At 38.8% G+C, this 21,614-nt stretch overlaps 1 protein-coding gene across 2 annotated transcripts in view; it reads left to right on the top strand.

Moving 5' to 3' along the window:
- Window positions 1-3,660: 3,660 nt before the first annotated feature.
- gnaz (G protein subunit alpha z) overlaps window positions 3,661-21,614 on the top strand; it is a 43,445-nt gene continuing 25,491 nt past the window's right edge. The window contains exon 1 of one of the 2 annotated variants that reach the window (XM_023338507.1): window positions 3,661-3,819. The gene's annotated coding sequence lies outside the window, so the exon portion shown is untranslated. Of the gene's footprint in view, window positions 3,820-6,643; window positions 6,948-21,614 lie in introns of those variants that run through there. The other variant, XM_005810023.2, reaches the window with a different exon arrangement.

Here is a 21,614-nt window from a genome sequence, read left to right as displayed (position 1 = left end):
AAAATATGTCTGATGTAGCAGTCAAATCCTTGGACGTCCATTTTTAAAATGGACATGGTATGTCCACATTTTGACTCTTTTAATAGGATCCAATTTTCAGCATCCATGAGAAAAAATAAATGTGAATAATATTCAAAAGTTGATTTAAGTTAATTCACTAAACAAAGCCCATTTTATAGATTACACACAGTTATGTTGTCAAGCTGTTTATTTCTGATGATTATAGTTTCTTCTTCAAATAAGTTAAGTCAAAGTCAAAGTTTATTTATGCAGCACATTTACAACATCTTCAGCTGACCAAAGTGCTTCACAACAAACCAAACATTAGATAACTAATAAAATAAGAAATAAAGTTATTTGCTTCATTTTGAGATTATTTTGGATCTTGGAAAATACTTCTGCTTTGTTATGATCTGTTCATTCAATAGTTGTTTTTCCCCCATCCAGGCGTTTCTTTTTTACTTGCTTAATATTGTATTCCTCTTTGTGGGAAGGAGAAGGGCTGCACACTGATACAGTGGCACCAGTGGAGTTTTCATGCTTTCACCGAGCATGCAGGGATTCTTTCCAGGTTCTCCTCCCATAGTCCATAGACAAAACTATCAGGTTATCCTGTCAGGTTGTCTGAAGTCCCAACCTTCAGCCATAAAGAATGTTTGGTTTTAGGTAAATTGGTGCCCCATATGGAGAAGAGGTAGATTACAGGAGAAGAACAGTTATGCTGATTCAGTGTTGAGACAAATCCAGCATGTTGATTCAATTAATATCCATTATCACCTTCTGTGGGCATTTAATGAAAGAATAAAACTGCTGCTTGGATGACCTTCCCCTGAAGGTTTCTTTTTTTTCCATTTATCTGGGATGAAATGCAGAAGGCGAAACCATCTGGTTTGGATTCCTTCCTGGAATCTCCCCCAGGATTTGTTTAGGGCACATCTCACCCGGAAAGAGGCCTTAGGGCAAACCCTGGACTTAGTGAGAAATTTTAATGTCTCAGTTTGCATGAAGACACACTAATCTTACCCTGAAAAGCAAAACGAGTTGGTTGAAATGAAGAACAAAGGCTACAATTTCTCAGATCCTTGAAAGCAAGTCCCTGAAAAGAGGTAGGTAATTTATACAGGGATAAAACTGGGATATGATAGCAATAAATTCAGAGTTATATCGTTGTCATGATAAGAAATGTGATCATGGGAACCAATAGCAACGCTGTTAACTCATCCCAATAATCCCCTCTGTCTACCTCCCTGAACGGACTTTGTAGCACTAAAACATTGCCTCACGTTTTTCCTTGTATTTAATATGGCTCACAGGGAACACTGATTCAATAAAACTTAACAGCAGGTTGTAAAAAGCTGCTTACCTAGCCAGTGTTTCATGTGAATAATTGTTTACTTTCATAAAGAAAATCCAAACCAAGTCTCTCTTTTCCCCCTTTAAAATGTTACGCTTCATGAATTAATGTTGCATGATAACAGAAGCTCTTACTAAACAATTTTACCCCGTAATATAGATTTTTTTTTCTTGTGCAAAACTAACATACTGTTTAATCAAGAAGCAAATACATCGTGTGTTATATCAGTTTGGCCACTAGGGGTCACCATTGTCTGTGATTTAATTAGTCTGCACTCAAAAAGAACAAAGAGGGCTGTGCCTGCAGATATTTATATTCGTTGAAAATAGTTCACTTTGTTCCTCTATCCTATCATAACTTTTGCATTCCCTTCTGCGTGCCTTGCTCCATCATAATAAATTACCGTAAAATTATGACTTACAAAAAACAAAAAGAAACCAATCTGGCAAGTTTTTGAAACAGGTGGCCCAAGTTTCAGTAGTGAGATGCGACGCTACATCCTGCTCGCAGATGGGTCATATGGGCTGCTTCCTTCCTTTGACGGGCTGATAAAAAGCACCTGTTTACACTTCTGAACTGATCAGACAGGAAGTGAGAGTACATTGTCAGCACTGTTGTGGGTCTGCTGAGAGCTTCAACCTTCTAGCCATGTAGTTTTGAGAAGAGTTCAGCTTACACTTCTACAGAAATGTTTTGTGAATTAAGTACATCATGCCCTGCAAAACTATTCACACCATTTGAACATTTTCATATTCTGTCATGTCACATTAACCTCCTTTCATGTATTTTATTGGGATCTTACATGATGCATCAACTCAAAGCAGACAATATATCCCATGGAGAAAAAAAATAACACACAATTTTCAGCTTTTTATAAATACAAATCTAAAAACGCTGGAGTGCATTTTGAATACCCCACTCTGAGGCACCAACATGAAATAAAGTGGAAACAAATACCTCCAGAAGTGACCGAATTAATAAACCGAGTGTGACCAGAATGGCTTAACATCAAACATGCTCATCATAAAACTGATAGGCAGAAGAAGGACAGCATTAAGAAATCAAACAGCCACAATTCAGGAGGAGATGCAGATCCACAACTTAAGTGGGAGAATCAGTTGACAGAATATTTCCTAGTTTTGTTCTCGGAAAACAAAGTATGGCAAGAAAAGATAGCAAGAACATAGAAAGAAAGCCTGAAGAAGCACTTTTTAAAGTCTGCCACATGCAATGCAGGAGAGATAAAACCAGTACAGGACTGGTTGGCCCACACTGTTTGGCATAAAATTAACACTATATGTACCTGAAAACCTCCCATTATACTAGAATCCCACTGAAATAAGGTGATGACAGTATCATGCTCTGGGAACGTTTTTTTCTCCAGTAGGGATGACAGGATCACAGGATTTGAACGACCCAGTCAAAGTTCTGACCTAAATCTACCCCAGTCTGTGGTAGAATTTCAAAAAAATATGTTCGCAGTTGGTCTTTATTCAATTTAAATGTTTTTGGACTGTTCTGAAAATATGAATGGGTGTAAATTTTGATCATCACATGTGCAGAGTCAGTACAGGCAAACCTCAAAAGACTTCCAGCTTTAAGTGGAATGAAAGCTAGTTCTACCCAAACAAAATTAAATGCATGCTGCTCTTTGAATTGTTATTTGTAAAATAAATTAAACTCATGTAATGTTTCCCTTCCACATCCTAATAATAATCAACTTTATTTTTGTCTATCACATAAGACCCCAATAAAATACATTGAATTTTGTAGTTGTAACATGACAAAATGTAAAAAGGTCAAGGGGCTTGACTGTTTTTGCAAGCTCTGGAGAGAAGGAACAACTTCATGTATGTAAAACCTGCACGTTGCTTCAAGTTAATGAGTTGTAGTTTTAAAACATGCTCTTTAAAATAATGTACATTGACTTTGGCACTCTTTGAAAGGGCGATCCTAAAAGAGGGAAGAGGTAATTTTAATGAGATTTCAGATTAACAGGAATTACTGACCCAGAAGTTGATCTTATGGGAAAAAAACAAAAATGTAATTTCACATCTCTATTCTCAGCTGCAGGTTTCTGATCTAATTTCCCACTTCTGGCTTCTTAGTTCACCAAGACAGGTGTTAACAGTGGAAAAAAAAGAGTTGGGTTACAATAGTTTCCTTTGTTGAATGAAAAACAACCAGACAGAGCCTGTAGCCATCAGTTGTGGCAAAAACTGTTTAGCCTCTGGCTCCCAAGCAGAGTACAGGGGAGGAAACGACTGTTTGAACCTCTCCCCCTGGGCTCCGGGCTCTGTCTGTGAGATCCGGGTGCGCTGACAATATTAGCACTCGTGATCTGAGAGTCTGATCAAAGCTGGCTCGTTCTGCCCGACCGATTTCTAAAGGATTAAGGATTAGGAAGCTGGGATGCTGGGAGAGACACAGAAGCAACCCTGAAGAGACAAAAGAGGATGGTGAAGGTAAGGAATGAGTTAGGAAGGGATAAGGAGATGTTGAGGAGGACATAGGGGTCAAAAGAGACACACAGAGCCCATTTTGAGACAGAAGTTCAGGCCAAAATGAATGGTGCCTTATTATATCCTTAGGTTACTCGGCAGACAAGTCTGTGCTGCTGCTAAAGTCTGACGCATACCTAGAGGAAATCCCCTGCTGTGCTTTAATAATGAAATAAGTTCCACAACTCACAGGTACTCTGTGTTTAGCAGCTTAATAAGATTATTTTTGTTCTTCATTTACAAGCTGATTCAGTTTTCAGTGGAAAGGACGAGCCAAACAACAAGGTATTTTGACTCCATTGTTTCCAGTGATTTCACGTATATTAGAAGGTTTGAGTGGTTCTCACACTCTTTTGGTAGTCTTAGGCGTTGTTCAGTGAAGGGTGGATAAGTGACCTTTAACATAAGGAGGTCAAAAATAAAAGTCAGAGGTTGTTTACCAAACACCAGAGAAAGTTTGGTGTTTCCAGTTTTTTAAGAGGAAAACTGGTTTCTTAAAGGGCACACATCATAATTTTCACAGCTTTTCCTTTTCAGTTGTATTCGGCTTGTAGCTTCTAATAGTTGTACTCATTTCCATGTATAAAATCAAAAGATATGTAAAATGGCATAAAAATATATACATTGTTAAAAGAAGAATATAGATATTATATATATGTTTATCTATATAAACATATATATAAAATTGCTGAATGAATGGATGGAGAAATTGATAGATTGATGGTTAGCAATTGACTGAATAGTCTGTCATAGCTGTAGCATAAATTGTGTTCTCATCCCTCAACCTCATGTTGTTCTTTACCTCAGAGCTGAGGTATTTCATACCTCACCATATATTTCATATTCCGGGGGCAAAACATTTCCAACATACAGACTGTAGCTGGTTGTCAATGCATTCTCATTATTTACTTCTTCAAAGTGCATCCTTTTCTGTGTTGCCACCAAACAGCCACACAACCATTACATTTAGTAATAGATATGCCTTGTCAAGAAAATAATCATTTTTTCTATTTATAGCAATAGGCAGCCTCCTCTGGTGTTTCAGACAAAATCCTTTAGTGTGAGTTTTGAGTAGTGAGTTTTTGTTTTACAGAAGTGTGGCTCCAACTGTTCCTTTAGTGTGAGTAAAGTGTGTTTCAAAATCACTTATGTGCTTTGAAAAAGAATAGAAATTCTGGTTGAGATTTATCCTCGTGATACTTTTTTTTTTAATACAATGATATCTGCCTTTTAGAAAATAAACATGGCCTAACGTGTGCTTGTTAAATACATCTTTTTTCCTTTTATTTACTTATAGCTCAACAGGTAACTGAATTAATAACTAGTTAAATAAAATGACAGCTCCCACCTCCATTCATGTAGTGACATAAAGCAAAACATATCAGTGTTATACTACATATGCCATAGTCACAAGTTAGAAATTGTACAGAAAGGCAACATGTTGTACCCAAATGCAAATTCCAACTTAATGATTTCTTTCCCTGTCTTTGAAGCACCTTATCAAAAGTTTGACATTTCAAAAGGAGATATAAACAACTAAAGACCCTAAGTTGACAAAACTAAGTTTTACAGGGTCAAGGCTACTGAAATGTTATCTTATTTGGATAAAATAATGTTCAAATAATGTTTGAATGGACGCTTTGAACTGAGCATAATTAAAGTAACTGTTCTCACACTCAAAGTTGAGGATGTGTTCGGTTTGTATTTGCTACATGAAACACTGCAGTTTCAGTCACTCACTGTCTTCTCAGATGTTCCTGCTTCATTCACATTGAAACCAAATGTTGTTCTGCAGTACTAAATGGTTATTAAAGCAGAAGTGAGATGATTTTAACCCACTGAAAATAACAAAAAGGAATAAGACCCAAAGCAACCATGTAGCAGTGAGCAAATAATTCAACACCTGCTTGCCAAATATCCAAAAGAGACCCAGATGAAAGGTCAGTGTGAGGCAAGTTGTTCACCCCCCACCAGATGTGTACTTGCTCTGGCCTTTAGCCGATTAATTATCTCATAGTTTATGACACCAGGGTCGGTGTTCAGGCAATTGCATTACACCACACACTCCGAGCAATCTGGGAATTTGTTCCTGCTGGACAGTCTGTTTGAGCATGTGTGTAAAATAAATAAGGGAGGAGACTCTTTACACATGTAAAGGGAAAGAGGAACTGCTTGCTATGTTCCAGCAGTTTCGTCATTTAGGTAGATTTATTTAATTTGAGAAGATCTACACCAGTAAAGCACACTGAACAGGGAACCACCCCGTGGCATGCTGCCCTATTTGCCTGAGCCTCTATCATTTCCTGGGTATAGCCAATAGCAATAAAGGAAGTGGTCTCACTGTCACAGAAACAGTTGGCACGGAAACAGCACATTACACCATCATCCAATCCCCCTCCCATTCCTTTGTCGTCATGTTTGTCCTCCCTCCCTGTACCCTCCTCCTCCCTCCTCTCCCTGTCCTGCATGTTTTTTCACTCATCAATGAAATCACAACCAAACCTACTGCTGGCCCTGTCATGAAGAATATTACACCCTCAAAGAACAGATGATAATTTGCTTTCAACAAAGCCGTCAGGGTGCGCAGCCTCCCCCCACAGCCAGAATCGAAACAAAGATGCTGAAACCATCAACGTGTGTTTTCCCTCTTTTCTCTGTCACTCTCATGATTTAATCCTTACCTCTTCTCCCTCTCTCTCTCTCTCTCCCTCCCTCTCTCTCTCTCTCTCTTTATCTCCACTGACTCCTCCCTCTGTTTCTGTCCTGCACTCCCTCTCTCTGCCTCTCCGTCTCCGACACACTCAAACACACACCCTCCACCCCCATCGCTGCAGTGTCTCAACTGCCTTGGAGCAAGCAAGAGAGGATACAGAACACAGACGGTTAGAAGACAGAAGAAGAGGGCCGCTGAAAGAGACACACACAAACAGAGAGAGAAAGAGTGAGAGGCGTACTTTGTGTGTGCAGTGAAAATGGGGACAGCATGAAGATGAAGCAGAGGCACTGAAGGTGGATTGCTCTGAGCCTTCTCTTTCCCTGCAAGGGCTTGTCTGCAGTATCCTTTTGTAAACGGATGCTGGCTTGAGATCACGGTAAGCCACTCTTACTGTGCCTTTTTTCTCTTATCTGCACAATGGTGGCCATTCTGTTGAAGCAGAGTGATAAAATGGGGAAAGAGATGTTCAGAGATGGCACTAAGGCAGCCAGTCAGGCTGTCCAATCCCCTCCTCCACCCTCTTAGCTCAGTGCCAATGGACGCTGCTATCTTACATTTGCAATTTGACTCATCATCTCCCTAGAGCATCTTTGATTCTTATAGAATGCTTTTATGTGAATACAGCGCTTAGTTTATGTAATATTGTATGTAGGACAAGTGGAGGATGCAGCAAAGATGTGTGCATGTGTGTGCGCGTGTGTGGATGTGATCAGTCCAGGCCATAAGCTGTACAAACAGGGAGGGGAACAGGAGCAAAAAACCCGCCATCACACAATCAGGTGCTGAGCACAACTGGGCTTTACCAGACAGCCAATGTGCACAGATCCCAAGGAGTTTTGGATAAGACAGCAAAATCGAGGCCCTGGAATCACCGTGAGATTTTGCGAGTGAAGCTTCCCGTTTTCCGTTGCAGGGAGCCAAATTACATCGATTAATAACAATCTCCTTCTAGAACCATAATCCATTTGGTTTACTTGTGTCCAGCTGTTCATAGATCTACTGTAAATCTTGATGTTGGGAAGAGGACGGGAGGGGGCAGAAGGGAAGAGCGGCGCATGTTCGTTACCCCAGTGGGAGAGAAAAAGCAGGACGGTTGTGACATTTTGTATCTCCACAGTCTTTCCTATTTACAAGAGCTTTACTGTATTTTATTTTCAGTGGGTGTTGGGATTTATTGTGTGGCACCAGAAGAACATGTGTGTTTGTGTACACTCTGTGTGTGTGTGTGTTTGCCTTACACACTCAAGAGAAAGAGAGAGAGGGTGAAAAAAAGAGAAAGCTTGTGCAAGGGAGCGGTTGAGGGGCTGGAGGGAGGGGGGTTAACAGTAGGGAGGCAGATGGGGCAGAGGGGCGGAGGTTGATGCAGCAGAGAGCAAGAGGGAGAAAAGAAGGAATGGAAGATTTGCTACAGATTGGATGGATGAGCAGGCGGGGTCGGAGGGTGTGGAGAGGGGGATAAAGGTGGAGGGGGCAGAGGGTGGTGGTGATACTTTCACGCTGGTGAAGGCAGCGCGTTGCTGAGCATGTGACACAGAACGCTAGATGAGTTGGCAAGAGATCCATCCAACCGAGACCCTGAGACATCGATGAATCAAGACAAAGATAGTGGAAAACACAACCTCCTTCAATGAGTCCATCAAATCTGACATACTGGATACCTTTACCGAACCTCTGGGATATTGGTGATTAGGGAACATTGGGACTTGACAGGAACATTAATCTTCTAGGCTAAATTTGTAATGTAGCTCTAATTAGAAACTAGGCTTGGATAGTTACTGACACTGACAAGGTATTTCAAGGTGCAATAAATGAAAGGTTTCACAAGTGCAAACATTATCTGTCAGTGTTCCAGCAGTTTTATTGATGAGATGCAAACGAAAGTGGCAAAGAGACTAGAGTTTTTAATGTAGTGCTGCCTGCCTCTTAACTGCTGTCGGACAATATATCAAATTTCAAAAGTCATCATAACATTGTGTGCAATATTGCAACTGAAAATGACTTTTTGAATGCAACAACTGGTAGGATATTATATTATAAATGCCATGCTACTACATTCTGCATGTAAATAATGTTTTGGGCCTGCTGGGTGTAGTTTTACTGCCCTTGATGCCAACACTTGAGGAATATCTTTATGATGAAGGAAAAGAGAAGTAAAGTTCTAAAAAAAGTGGGTTAATTATAATCTATGTTGTCACAATATGCAGGAACAGTATCTTAATTAAATGTTTTCCTGATATCGCATATGGCCCTAGTATAGTATTATCTACTCACAGAGAAAAAATATTTTTTTGAAATATTTCTAGCCACTAAAACACTGATAATCAAGAATTGAGCACTAAAAGAGCCACGCCTTTCATTCTTACCAAGGTAACACTTCATTTGGTAACCCACAGATTTTATTGTGTTTGATAAAAGCACTTGGAGTGACTATCCACTTATTGTCCATAAATGCTTATTCTTTGTCAGCGGTGGTAAGAGTTCGATCCATAATCAATAGGTTGCCAGTTTGAGTCCCCGCTCTGCATGTCTCAGTTGTTGCGTCCTCCACCCACCTTGTCTGCTGGTGGTGTTCCGACAGCCTGGTGGTGCTGGAGCATGGCAACTGTGGCTACTATCCAGTACCTTTCCACTATTAGCATGTGAATGGGTGAATGACTGAATGTAGTGTGAAGTGCAGTGGCTTATGCAAGTACAGGCCATTTGTGGAAGGGTTGACACCGATCTCCTGCAGTCATTGGACAGGATGCAGGTACACCTTGGACAGTTTGTTGGTCCATGAAACGGCAACACACAGGCATGTAGGGCAAACAACCACACACACACACACACGCCCTCACGCCTATTTGCAATTTAGAAAGACCATGTAACTGAACATAAACATTTGGGACTATGGGAAGTTAAGGTTCCTATTGAGCAGTGATTCCCGGCTCTGACCTCCATGCACACTGCTGTGCAAGTTTTAGATGTTCCCTTGCTTTTGCACACTTGTTTCAGATGATTGTAGTTCAATAAAAGCCTGTTAATCAGCTCTAGATTGAAATAAGGTGTGCTTAGGCAGACAAACACCTAAAACATGCAGGGCAGTGTGCCTGGAGGACCAGTGTTAGGAAACACTTCTATAAAGAACCTTTGCATGCAGAACATGCAGAAATGACCTGACCGCGATTTGAACCCGTGACCTTCATCTTCCAAGTCAACAGTGCAAACAACTGAACCACTATGCATTGTACTATGCCTGAAACCTTTGTGGTATTGATACCTATGGTGCTTCTACTCAAAGTTATTATATCATGAGAATGTTATACCAGCTAATGCCTGTTAGAAACTGTTTACTTTTACCTCTTTATAGAGGAAATGTGCCCTGACAAGGCCCAATTCTGTTTGCTTAAGCTACAAGGAGATAATACAATAAGAGAGCTTTTTCCTTAACTATATAATATTGGATACAGTTATATAAATTGATTTCCCCCCCAAAAAATACACAACTGGGATGAACTGCAATAATGTTAGCACTTTCTTGGAAGTATTTGTGTAATTAATTTAGCAGATCCTTCCGAGTGCCATCATGTGAATATGTTGTGGCAACATCAGTTACTGGAATACATACAAAATCTGTGGGCTGAAACGCAGCAGCTGGAAGAAAAAGTGGTAGCACAACATTAGCTGTTTAACATGCAAACAACCTTTTGTGTTCTTGGTGTTTTTATCTGGTGAAGATCTTGCTTTGTATTTCAGCTTCCATGTAGCTCAAATGCTGTTTCAGAGATAGGTTGGTAAACATTCAACGGAAGAACAAAGAACATATCTTAAAGTGATAGTTTAGATAATTTGAAGTGAGTCTCTGTTAATTTATTATCAGTGACAGTTTCCTTACCTGTATAAACATTTCATATTTGTGTGAGTTTGTAGTCAAATAAACTCACAGTTGTTAGCCTTCCACTGTTAGCATATTCCTTCAACTTTGTGTTATTTTTTTATAGAACAATATGTGTGTTACTACAGACCAGCATTAATTGTCAGTCTGCTTTAATGGTGAATTTACTTTGTCACAGAAGTTTGAGATCGGATTTGGAAATTACATCACACTTGAGTTTAAGGCATTTCCAACCCTACCCTGCCATATTCTACCCCACCTAACCATTACTCCTTAACTAAGAGTGAAGTAACCTTCTGAATTATGTTATAGTGTAACTTGTGTAACAGCATCAAATATGACACATTCTTGTGCATTTACAGTCCTCATAAGTATTTGTAAATTCAGGCCCATGATGCTGTCAAGAGTCTAATGCAGCACAATTTTGTGCACATTGAAGGACAAAACCCCCGCCAGCAACAAACATGACAATTATCTTTTGTAAAAGATCATCAGCCTTGGACTCCTCTACAAACTCACTCATATCAGATCTTTCTACTACAGGCCAGTGAACGATAAACAATATCAACTTCAAGGAGCCTCATGTGAAAAGATGTGAACTTTCAGTTTTTAAAAAGACCAGCACAACCAGGTTGCCTAATTTGTGACAAATACTAGCTGAAAAATGGGAGGCCACTCTTTAGCAATGTTTGACCTGGCTGGTGACCAGCATGACGAGGAGGTGTCTGGCCCGTGTGGTTCTTCCAAATGCTTCTAAGGCTTGTGCTTGTAATTGTCAGCCTGTCTTGTTTTTCAAATTTGAATAATCTATCAACAAAAAAAAAAAACAACACCTTTCAAGAGAAAGTAAGGCGTTGAAATAGAGGGTTTGGCAAGCTTTTCATTAGTGCAGTCCTCATACTAGATTGCATTTTTGTTAAAAAATATGGCACCATTCAAAGCTAAATCAACAGACTCCAGAGTAGTAAATGATTTACTAAGAAGAAGAATTGTTGCAACAAAGGAATGATAAAAAACAATCAAACAAGAATGACCTTATTTGCTTTAATAAGAATAACACAGAAGTCCCGAGTAACACTAGATTTAAAGTGATCACAACATTCAACAACATGTCTAGCCTACGCTTCTCAAGGGTCATGAAACCTGTCACCACACCCTGGTAGCTTCTATCTAAAACTTTTGCGAGCAGAAGTACTCTGACATAGATTCAACCGGCCTAACCACCAAGACAAGAAAACCCTGCACAGCACATAAACGAACCATTCCTCCAACTAAATCAGTCAAATTATTGTTCTTTTTGCTGAACTGGTGCTAGACTGCATGCTGCAATTTAAGGAGTTTCTGGTGTGGCAAACCATATGCTGACTTGACCTCCTTTCACCTCTTTTGTTACTTGCAACCTCCATTAAACTGTGTGACATAATAGCAAGAGACAGACTTGGGTTTTTAAAAGAGGCAGTGGCTTGTTGAGGAAGCAATTCTTGCACAGAGGAGTTTAATGTCACAGACCAGTGCACTTTAGGCCGGTTTTTTTTCACCTCGTAGGTGAGCACACCAGTAGCTTGGACAATTAAACTTAGCTCTATTACAGTAAAGTACCAAGGGGCCCAGGCTTAGTTCCCTCTGCTACCTACTTAATAAAATGATTAATCTGAGATGTCATTCATTTCCTCAAGAGGGAACAGCAGAATTATCTAAGAAATCTTTGACATTTTTGGAGGAATAGAGCTATGTTAAAGTTTATTTTTATAACCATATAAAATGTGTCAAACCACAGAGAAACTTGTTATTATTCAAAGTGGAATGACAGCCCCTTGCTCTGATTTAGCTGGCACAGCATCTCTGTTTGTTTTGGGTCTTCAATCCCAGTCAGGTATTGGGACAAAGTGTCATCGCCATAAAGACTTGTTTTGGCAGCCTTTTCTTTTAGATGGACATCAGCACAGAGATAGGACTTTAAACTACTTACCTGAACCTTATTTATCTTACAAAGGTATTCATGCCCTTGCAGTATCACACATTTGATCAAGTTACAACAACATGAAATCAAGTTACAAACTTTTATATACTCCACTGTTATTTTGTGTGTTAGACCAGCAAAAAACAGCACAAAACTCTGACAACCTCAAATGAGATCCAGTGCATCCAAGCAATCAGCTTCAGAAGTCATCTAAGTATCAAATAGGGCCCACCTGGGTGTAATCTGGGAAGGTTGACAGGTTATTGAAGAACAGCGGCAAAAAAAACAACTAGTTGAAGAAGTGATAGTTTTGCTAACCATCTTAATTCAGGGTCAGGTAATAAAACAAACAAACAAACAATAACACAACCTTTAAACATTTTTAATTTGAACCATTCAACTCATCAGCTGAAAATGGAAAGAAGTTTTCACAGAAGCAAATCTACCAAAACATGGCAGTTCATGGCAGGTCACCTCAACTGCCATGGAGAAAATTAGTTAAAGAAGGACCCAAGAGGCCCTTTGGTCTCTGGAGGATCTCCAGAAATCCTCAGCTCTGGTGGGATAATCTGTTAACAAAACTATTACATGTTGGGCTAACATGTGGAAGAAGGATCTTAGGTCAAGTGGAACTTATATGGAAAATGCAATGTTTGGTTGAAAACTGAGAGCCATCCTGAACGCACCGTCCTTATGAGGAATTGGCAAAAGCAAGTTGGTGATGGGATTCTTATGCAGGGACAGAAAAGCTGGTTAAAGCTAATAAGAAAACCAGTTATAGACTCAGCAAAAGATTTCAGTCTGAACCAGATGTTAAACTTTCTGCATGACAACAACAACCCTAAACATATTCTCAGAACTACAATGGAACAGTTTGGATTAAAGCTTATTGATGTGTTAGAATAAACCAGTCAAAGTCTAGGCCAAAATCCTGTTTTGAGAATTTTGGCTTGAGAACTGATGTTGATACTAGAGATGAAGTCTCTATGCCAGTGGTCCTCAAATCCAGGCCTTCAACCTTTAGATGTGTCCCTGGTCCAACATTCCCGAATTAAATGGCTGAACTACATCCTTAGCAAGCAGTCAAGTTCTCCAAAGTTGTGATAATGACCCAATTACTTAACTCAGGTGTGTTGAAGAAGGGACAAATCTAAAACCTGCAGGATTGGTCCCTGAGGACTGGATTTGAAGAACTCTGCTCTATCCAATGAGATTTTGAACTGACTTATTTGGGCTATTTTGCAATGAAGTATGATCATTTCATTTATATTCCTAGGTTGAAGGTTAGTAGACATCCCCCAAAAGACTGCAATTGCATTGGAAGAAGGTTCTACAAGGCACTGACTCAGGGAATACAAATGGAGAGCAAAATTTAGACTTTTATTGGTTAAGAATATAGAAACCCATGCTGGACAAACTCTTAAAAAGTTCAAGAGTCATAAACACTTTTACAAGGCAGTTCAACAGCTAAAGATCCACATGGATGGCCACCTATTGAATTGAACTAAATCTTAGGACTGGCAGTGGGTGGGATCTGTGTGAACAAACAAGGATTAGGTTATCTTTTGGTGTTACATAAAAACAACATGGGCTCAATTCATCCCTCCCTGTCTCTTTGCCCTCCTTTCTAATCATTGCTGGTACTTGCACACAGGGGCCTGTCTGTTTTCCCATAGCTGCGGAGCGAGACGGCCTTACTTCCAGCTCTCAAATCTGAGTGATGAGAGGGCAGAGCAGAGGGGACTAACAGAGAAACTTTGTGTTCCATTGCACACACATAACAGCGGTCATATGACAACAAGGAGGTAGAGAGGGAGGGGGAAGATGAGGCTGAGCTGTGGGGGTGCACTGGCAAGGGTTGGTATTAAACAAAAATCAAAGTGGTCCACATTTGTGTGGGGTTACTTTGGGTGAGTGGGCGTGGGGTGGGAATGTGTACACATGAGGGTGGGAATGTGTTGTTGTATTTGAGTGTGGTTGTTTATCTATTAGTTTGGGTCTTACACTGCCCCCTTTCCTGGATCATCTTGGGTGTTTAAATATTAAACACCCCTTTACATATGGGGTTCACTGCCCCCCATGCAGGGGCTGTTGCCTCTCCTTGTGTTCATGAGTCTCAGTGTTCAAGGTTTGGTGCTTGGGTATGTGAGTTCTCTGTCTACTGGGGTGTGGTGGGTCTCTGTGCCCATGGACGGATCTTCTCTAGCATAGTTGGTTGCCAGTGGAACCTGGGGGCTTGTCACTGTGGCCCCTGAGGCATCTGCATTTTGGCTGCTGGGGGGTTCCTCCAGGGCTCTCCTCTGCTCCGCTCTGGAAGGTGGGATGCGGTTATCTCTGTGATGATGCTCCCAGGGCTTCATGCTCTGGGGCCCTCTGGATGTCTGTGGCTTTGGTCTCTCTCATGTCTGCTTCAGGTCCTGGAGGGCAGGTCTGTGGTTCCCCACACCTGGTATTGAACATTGTTATAAAGAAACCAAATATAGACAAACACGCTCACAACCAACATGCATATACATGCATGAATGTTTAGAATCAAGTGTTTTTAGATACACTCTCAGTTGGGCTACAGTTGGTATGTACATATGGTATTATTTACTTGTACCATGTACGTTTTAGCAACGTTATCATTGTTACCACAAGGTAATTTTAAGTACTGCCCTTTAACATTTTCTTATTTCTCTTCATTATCATGTTAATATCAATCCCGAAAAGCTTGATGTTTAACAACTTAAACTGTCTTTGCACAAACACAGAGATATACTGTATGCTCAGCGTTGTGAAAAATCTAGATTCTAGAGTTTTTACTTTTCTCTCACAATCAAATGTTTCAAATCCTCAAACTAATTTTAATATCAGGATAACTAGACCTAATAAAAATATTTACAAAAGATTTCATTTATGAAAAAATAAGAACTTGGCCCTATTTTAAACAAGTACTTAATGGAAGTAAGTGTTTGCTGTAGAAGGAGACATTTTGAGTATGAAAGGCCTCTTTACAGATCATGCTGCAACATCTTATCAGATTGAAACCTAAACTTTAAGTAGGCCACTCTACAGTCATTTTTTCTAGCTATTTCAGTTTGACAAACTGTGCTTCGGATCATTGCATTGTTGCATTTTCCAAGAATGGCTGAACTTAAGGCCTTTAACTGATAGCCAAATATTCTCAAGGTAGCTCAACATATCGGACTACTACACTGAATGGGTTAATGACAGTTATATTACTGGATCTGTCTCGGCGTTTGAAGTTTGTCCTTTTCTCTGTTCTATTTATCAAAATCATGAAAACATCTAAGTTTGTAGTTCGGAGAAATCAGCAAGTGTCTGGGAACCACAGTTTCTTTCTGCTGCAGGAAGCATTTATCTTATCTGTCAAGACACAAATTAATAACTCACTGAAGAGAGTTTGACTAAAGAATAGGTACATGTAATGTGAGCTGTTCTGTTCTACATGATGCAGTTTGCAGTGGGAAAACAGATACGTTTGTTCACTTGTCTACCATGAACAATCTCATGTCTTCACATTAGACGGGCTGCCCGTAGCTCAGTCTGCACACAAGCATGCCATTGTCATCACTGGTCAGCCTTGTGACTCAGTGTGACCCACTGGATTGTAGAAAAGGGTACACAGCCATTGAGATCAGGAGCGTTAAATGGAGCATTATCATGAAAAGCATCTAGCATACAGAGAACCCCTCCACCCCCCAACCAGACCCCACCCTGTAAACAGCTCACTGTTTTTAGGGGGGAATAGAAGGAATAAAACACAGCCTGTCATTGTCTGGCATATAGGGAACGAGTGGTGTTCTTGCATGTGTACAGTATATGGCAATCTTGCTCTAAAGGCCCCACACAGGGCACCATGTAAGAAAAACACTCAGAAAATATTCAATAAACTATCTGTCCAACAATATGAGTAGAACACAACACATAATATTGGGTTAAGAAGAACGGGATGATAGAACATTTTAGCAATATTGTTGGGATAAATAAATTGATTGGAGTATAGCTCCGATTTCATGTCCATAATCTGTCCCACCACATCCCAATTTTCTCTATTAGATTGCTATCTGGCAACATCTGGAGTACAAGAAACCAATTTGAAAGGATTTGACCTTTGTGAGAGGGTGCATTATTGTGCTGAAAGTAGCCATTAGAAGATGGGGACACTGTGGTCGTAAAGGGATGGATCAACAAAAAAGCTCAGGTAGAAAGTGATGTTTAAATGACTCTTGATTGTTTCTAAAGGGCCCCAATTTTGGCAAGAAAATCTCACTCACATCATCACATCACCAAAACTGTTACTTGTACTTTAAAGGTGGCCAGTGACAGTTTTTATGCTCGTCTAATGTGTTTAAACTGTGGACTCCTGAATATTAGAAATTAAGTTCTCAGTGTTGCTTTACCTACCTGTGCCGCTTTTATTTCTGGATACACCTTTCAGGAAATGTGCAATACTCTTAACTGTGCAATATTTTCAATATAACCACCCTGTTGCAGTTGCTGAGTATTTGTTCTTAAATTTGTGTTCATATTCCTCCTCTTGTCAAGAGCTTCTATATATTTTAGATATTTATATACTCTGGACAACAATTCTAATGAGCCCGGACTGTAGGTTTTATGTACAAATGGCAAATGATGAAATACTGAGTTTATATCCACTGTCTCTGTTTAGCTTCTCCTCCTGAAGGAGTGTTACTGCAATTTGGGAACACAGATCAACAGCAAAAGCATTAAAAAAATAGATGAATCAGCTCAACACAGATCAAACTTTGACTGTTTGATGATTATTATACGTACCAATCCTGACTCTACTATGACAGAAAGGAAAGAAGAGTTCTATTTGAGATTATAATTATTTATCTAAATAGATAATTTAAGACAGTTTTATCATGGATAAGCTCTGAAACTGACTTTAGACCAGTTTTAGGTCAGAATACGTTTGTAATAAATCACAGATTTTTTTAAATTAAAACATGCAAGTGATGTCTTGTAGGATCAGTAACCATACTTCAGCATGTCTGTGCCATTCAAGCTCAAAATCTGTGAATGATCAGCATTTTATGTGTCCAATAAAATATGTCTCAGAGCAAAAATACTGTAAAATATTTCAATTTTCCCAATTAAAATATCTTAAAAAGGTATTGATGAGACTGTTACTATCTTCTTTCTTCTCCATGGATGTCCTGGAAGAATGTCTGCACTTTCTTTACTTAAAGATTTCCACTAAGGTTGGCAGATTTAATCAATGTGATAATAAAACATTGTGACAATTGCCATGGGTGGCTGAGTTTACATGTTGTGTTTGCAAACATAAATGCAGAACTGTTGCCTCTCTTGACTTAGAGTTAACAGAAAATATGAGTCATCTCACAGTTTATATGAGTACAAACTGAAAAATGATTGAATTAAAGTGCTTCAAATAATAAAATAGTAAAACATTTTTTAACATCCTCCCACAATAGGAATATTGGTCTTATTCATCCAATAAGACCTCCCTTCCTCCTGGGGCCAATTTGTGGGAGAATGGTTCAAATTTGGGGAAGAATGGTTCCTGTTGTGAAAATACAAGGAAGACAATAAAAACTTCCTGAAAAGATTTCTGCATCGGAAATGTCAAAAACTGGGTTTGAAAAGTTTCTTAAATCTCCAACAGTTTTTAAAAAATTGCTGCACTGTGTAAAATTATCAATTTGAGGTTTGATTGGAGACTAACATTTAGCTACTAGAGGTATTTTTACAGCGCTTACAAGATGTTTGTGTCTGACTTGTTACTCTGTTTTAGCGTACTTTTCCTACTTGGTATAAATAACTGGATAAGTTGGGACTTTTTCATTGATCATCTTAGTTAGTGGTTTTGGCTATGTGGATGAGCAGTCCTTAAAATATCAGGATAAAAATGGAAAGCCTAACTGAAACCATCACAGTGGATCTTTAAGACTTGCAGAGGTGTGGACAGTTAAAGTTAAATATCTCGTTTTATCTAACTTATTTGTAATATTTATTTTTTAGAATTAAACTGCCTCATATATTTCCATTAGAAGTTTACAAGTAATAATGCTGGCCGATATCTTGATTTTATCATATGGCTACATTGATTCTTTATTTGGGCTGACTTGATACTTATTTTGACTGCAAACAGAGAAGGTCCAGAGTCATATTTCATTGGATCAAATGCCAAATATAAGCCGCTGAATGGAGCTGAATATCGCTCTTGCTGCGACCTATATCTCATAAAATTGTGACGTAAAGTAGAGAGAACACAAAGCTCTGACTCATCACTCAGACTCCGGCCTTCTGGCTTGGACAGCTTGCTCTCCTAAACTCAAATATGAACAGCAGTGGGTTGGTTAGGGGGATTTTTCAGCATCAATGTGATCCGTTTAAGTTTACAGGCAGTTTCACATGATGCAGCTCTGTGTGTAAGACCTCTGTTAATTGGCGCTGAGGTGAGATCGATCTATTGGTCTGATGCTCACAGCATGAAATTGACAGTCTGCAATTTGTCTCACATTCCAGAGCGTTTCAGCTTTAGAAGATCTGGTCTACAAATTGCATCACGCCCTGCTGACTGCCTACCTTATAATTTACAACTTCCTTCTCTTTCATTGCAAAACTCAGTGAACCTATCCATGCTCATGATTTGTGTTATCTTGTCCATTTCTACCATGCGTGTACTTTGATTCACATGACTCTGCTTATCACAGGAAGGGGTCAGTTGTCAATTCTAGACTCTCTGTGTTTGCTTGTGACTTTTTGAGGCAAACTAATATTGAAGAGTATGAAGCAGATTATAAGGCTTGGTGCAAATACTCTTGTTTATGCCTTCAAAAGGTGTGTAACATGTCAAGATTTTGTTTGCTAAGAATTTCCAACCCTCTATGGTAATCATAAGGGTAATGGAAAAAAAATGTTTGGGATGTTTGTTTGTTTTTTTACATAAAATAAACCAAGTAAACATAATTAAGACAAATTCTAAAAAAATATTATTTTTTCATTTATTTTTTGTTGACTTTGCCATTTGGCAACACTGTACCATAGTGGAAATTAATGAAAACAAGAGAGGTTAGCTTATTATTGTAAAAACCTTCATTTAAATCTAAATAGTCTCCAGTAGCAATAATAGTCAACAATGAAACTCATTTGAAAGCTAAAAACAATTTAATTTATTGGCATATTTCATTGATATAATGGTTTTGATTTGATTTGAGTGTCTTGATCCTGCCGTCTTTGCCTTACTGCCTGCGGAAGCTGATGAAGCACTTCCTCTCAGCTTCCAGTGGAAGAGGTGGACCTAGAAAACAAATAAATATCCTTAGTACGTTATGAACATGCCAGTTTAATACAACACACAATAAATAATTGCACGTTCACCCTCATTGTTGGCTCATAGTCTTCATCATCCTAAGTGTCTCATTGCAAAGTTGCAAGCTGCTCATTTTCTTCAACACTAAATCCTAATGCATCTTCATTACCATAAAAAGGAACTGCTAGTTTGGTTTTCTTCCTAAGAAACTATAAAACATTGTTGCATTAATGATGTAAATGGAAGGGAGTATCAAATGTAGTCATATGCAATATGAAAAGGACTCACAAAATGCATAATTATAGCAGACTCTAGAAGATCAATATGCCGGGCTAGCAATACAATGGCAACCTTAACAGTACAGTGTTGCCTTATGGCAACATCAACATTTTAACAGTTTATCATTATTAAATTATCAAATACAGCACAATGAATGACAGAATAGTGAACTTACCTTATTTATTTATTGTATTTTTTTTCCCGGTCAAAAATTGTCATAAAAAAACTTTTTTTCATGATTTCTGAAGAGTCAAATGGTGAACTCCCTCCCTGTGAAGAGGTCTGTAGAAAAGGCTGTCAAACTTCCCTCCAGAAAATTATGTGACAAATTTAAACACTGCTACTGCTTTTCTCAGGGTCTCATTTCTCTTTCAATGCACTACATAGTAAAATTGGAGGTACTGTATGTGTGGAAGGGCTTCAAGTGATTTGTTGCCAAATGGCAACATTATTCCATTAGGATTAACAGAAGGTCTTAAAACACAAAACTAGTTGAATCGCCACTACTCTCTCTGGTAGAAAATGGATTTAAAAATTCCCTTCAGCATCGCTCTTGGGCTTTAGACATTAGTGGAATGCAGCTGGAATGAATGCCAGCAAACAAACTGACTGAATAACAAACAAAAAAGTAAAGTTAAGGTTTATATAACTGCCTGAGTCACGTCAAACAAATTCTTTTCTGGTTTTGCCTGAAAGAAAGAATTTTTATTTCATAAGGTCAGTTTCAGTAGCCTACAGTAATTCCACAATTTATGGTTACTTGGACTTGGCTTAGATGAAAATGATAATTACTTCAGCAATAAATTTAAGCATGTCCTTTATAACAAAAACATGCAAAAAAAATAAATAAAATGAGAAAAATGTAGAATTTTTTAATATCTTTGAGTAGTGTACATATAGCCTCTTTTTAGGTATTTAACATACATTTAAACAGTTAGAAAATGTGTTCACCAAAATTATTTTATTTTCATCTGACACGCAAGTAATTTACAGTAATTCTGACCACCAATACAATTATTATATAAGTAAAACTGGTAAATTTAGCAGTGAGTTGAGCAGTCAACATTTCTTAGGATTGTCTTTGAAACTCTTCAAAGTTAGTGCTCTGAAATAGTAGCTTTTATAAGAAGCCTGTCTTCTTCTCTTGTGCTGATTTCCAAACACTTTCAGATTTATTTATGCAACACTATAAATGACAACCAGAAATATAAAATATGATACTGGCAAAAAGCTCGATTACAGTTTCACTCTATCACAGTTTCCTCTTTTCACAAACAGCAGATCTGGTGATTAGCTACTGTTTCACTCCTGGGGTTTCTGATATCGTTGTGCCAGATAAGATGAAGTACCCATGAATTTCAAGATCCTGTTTTTAGTAGTTTTGTTGATCATAAGGCAGGTCAGCTTTTTCTTGTGTATGCGGATATTGTATACCTAATTTGCTAGAAGGACTCGACATGCTTGAATGCTCCTTTAAATAATGGCAAAATCTATCAATACGACAGACCTGAAACAGTCTCTTCCATCATTTATTATGTTTTTGACACTCCAAGGCCAACTAAGCAGGAACAATAAGTGATGGTGACAAACTGGCTAAAACCCTTAGGGGCTCACTTCTCTGCTT

Source organism: Xiphophorus maculatus, chromosome 8 (genome assembly GCF_002775205.1).
Source record: "Xiphophorus maculatus strain JP 163 A chromosome 8, X_maculatus-5.0-male, whole genome shotgun sequence".
In the NCBI taxonomy this organism is placed as follows: Eukaryota; Metazoa; Chordata; class Actinopteri; order Cyprinodontiformes; family Poeciliidae; genus Xiphophorus; species Xiphophorus maculatus.
Note: the sequence above shows the minus strand (reverse complement) of the source record. Positions and strands in the feature narration are given on the sequence as shown.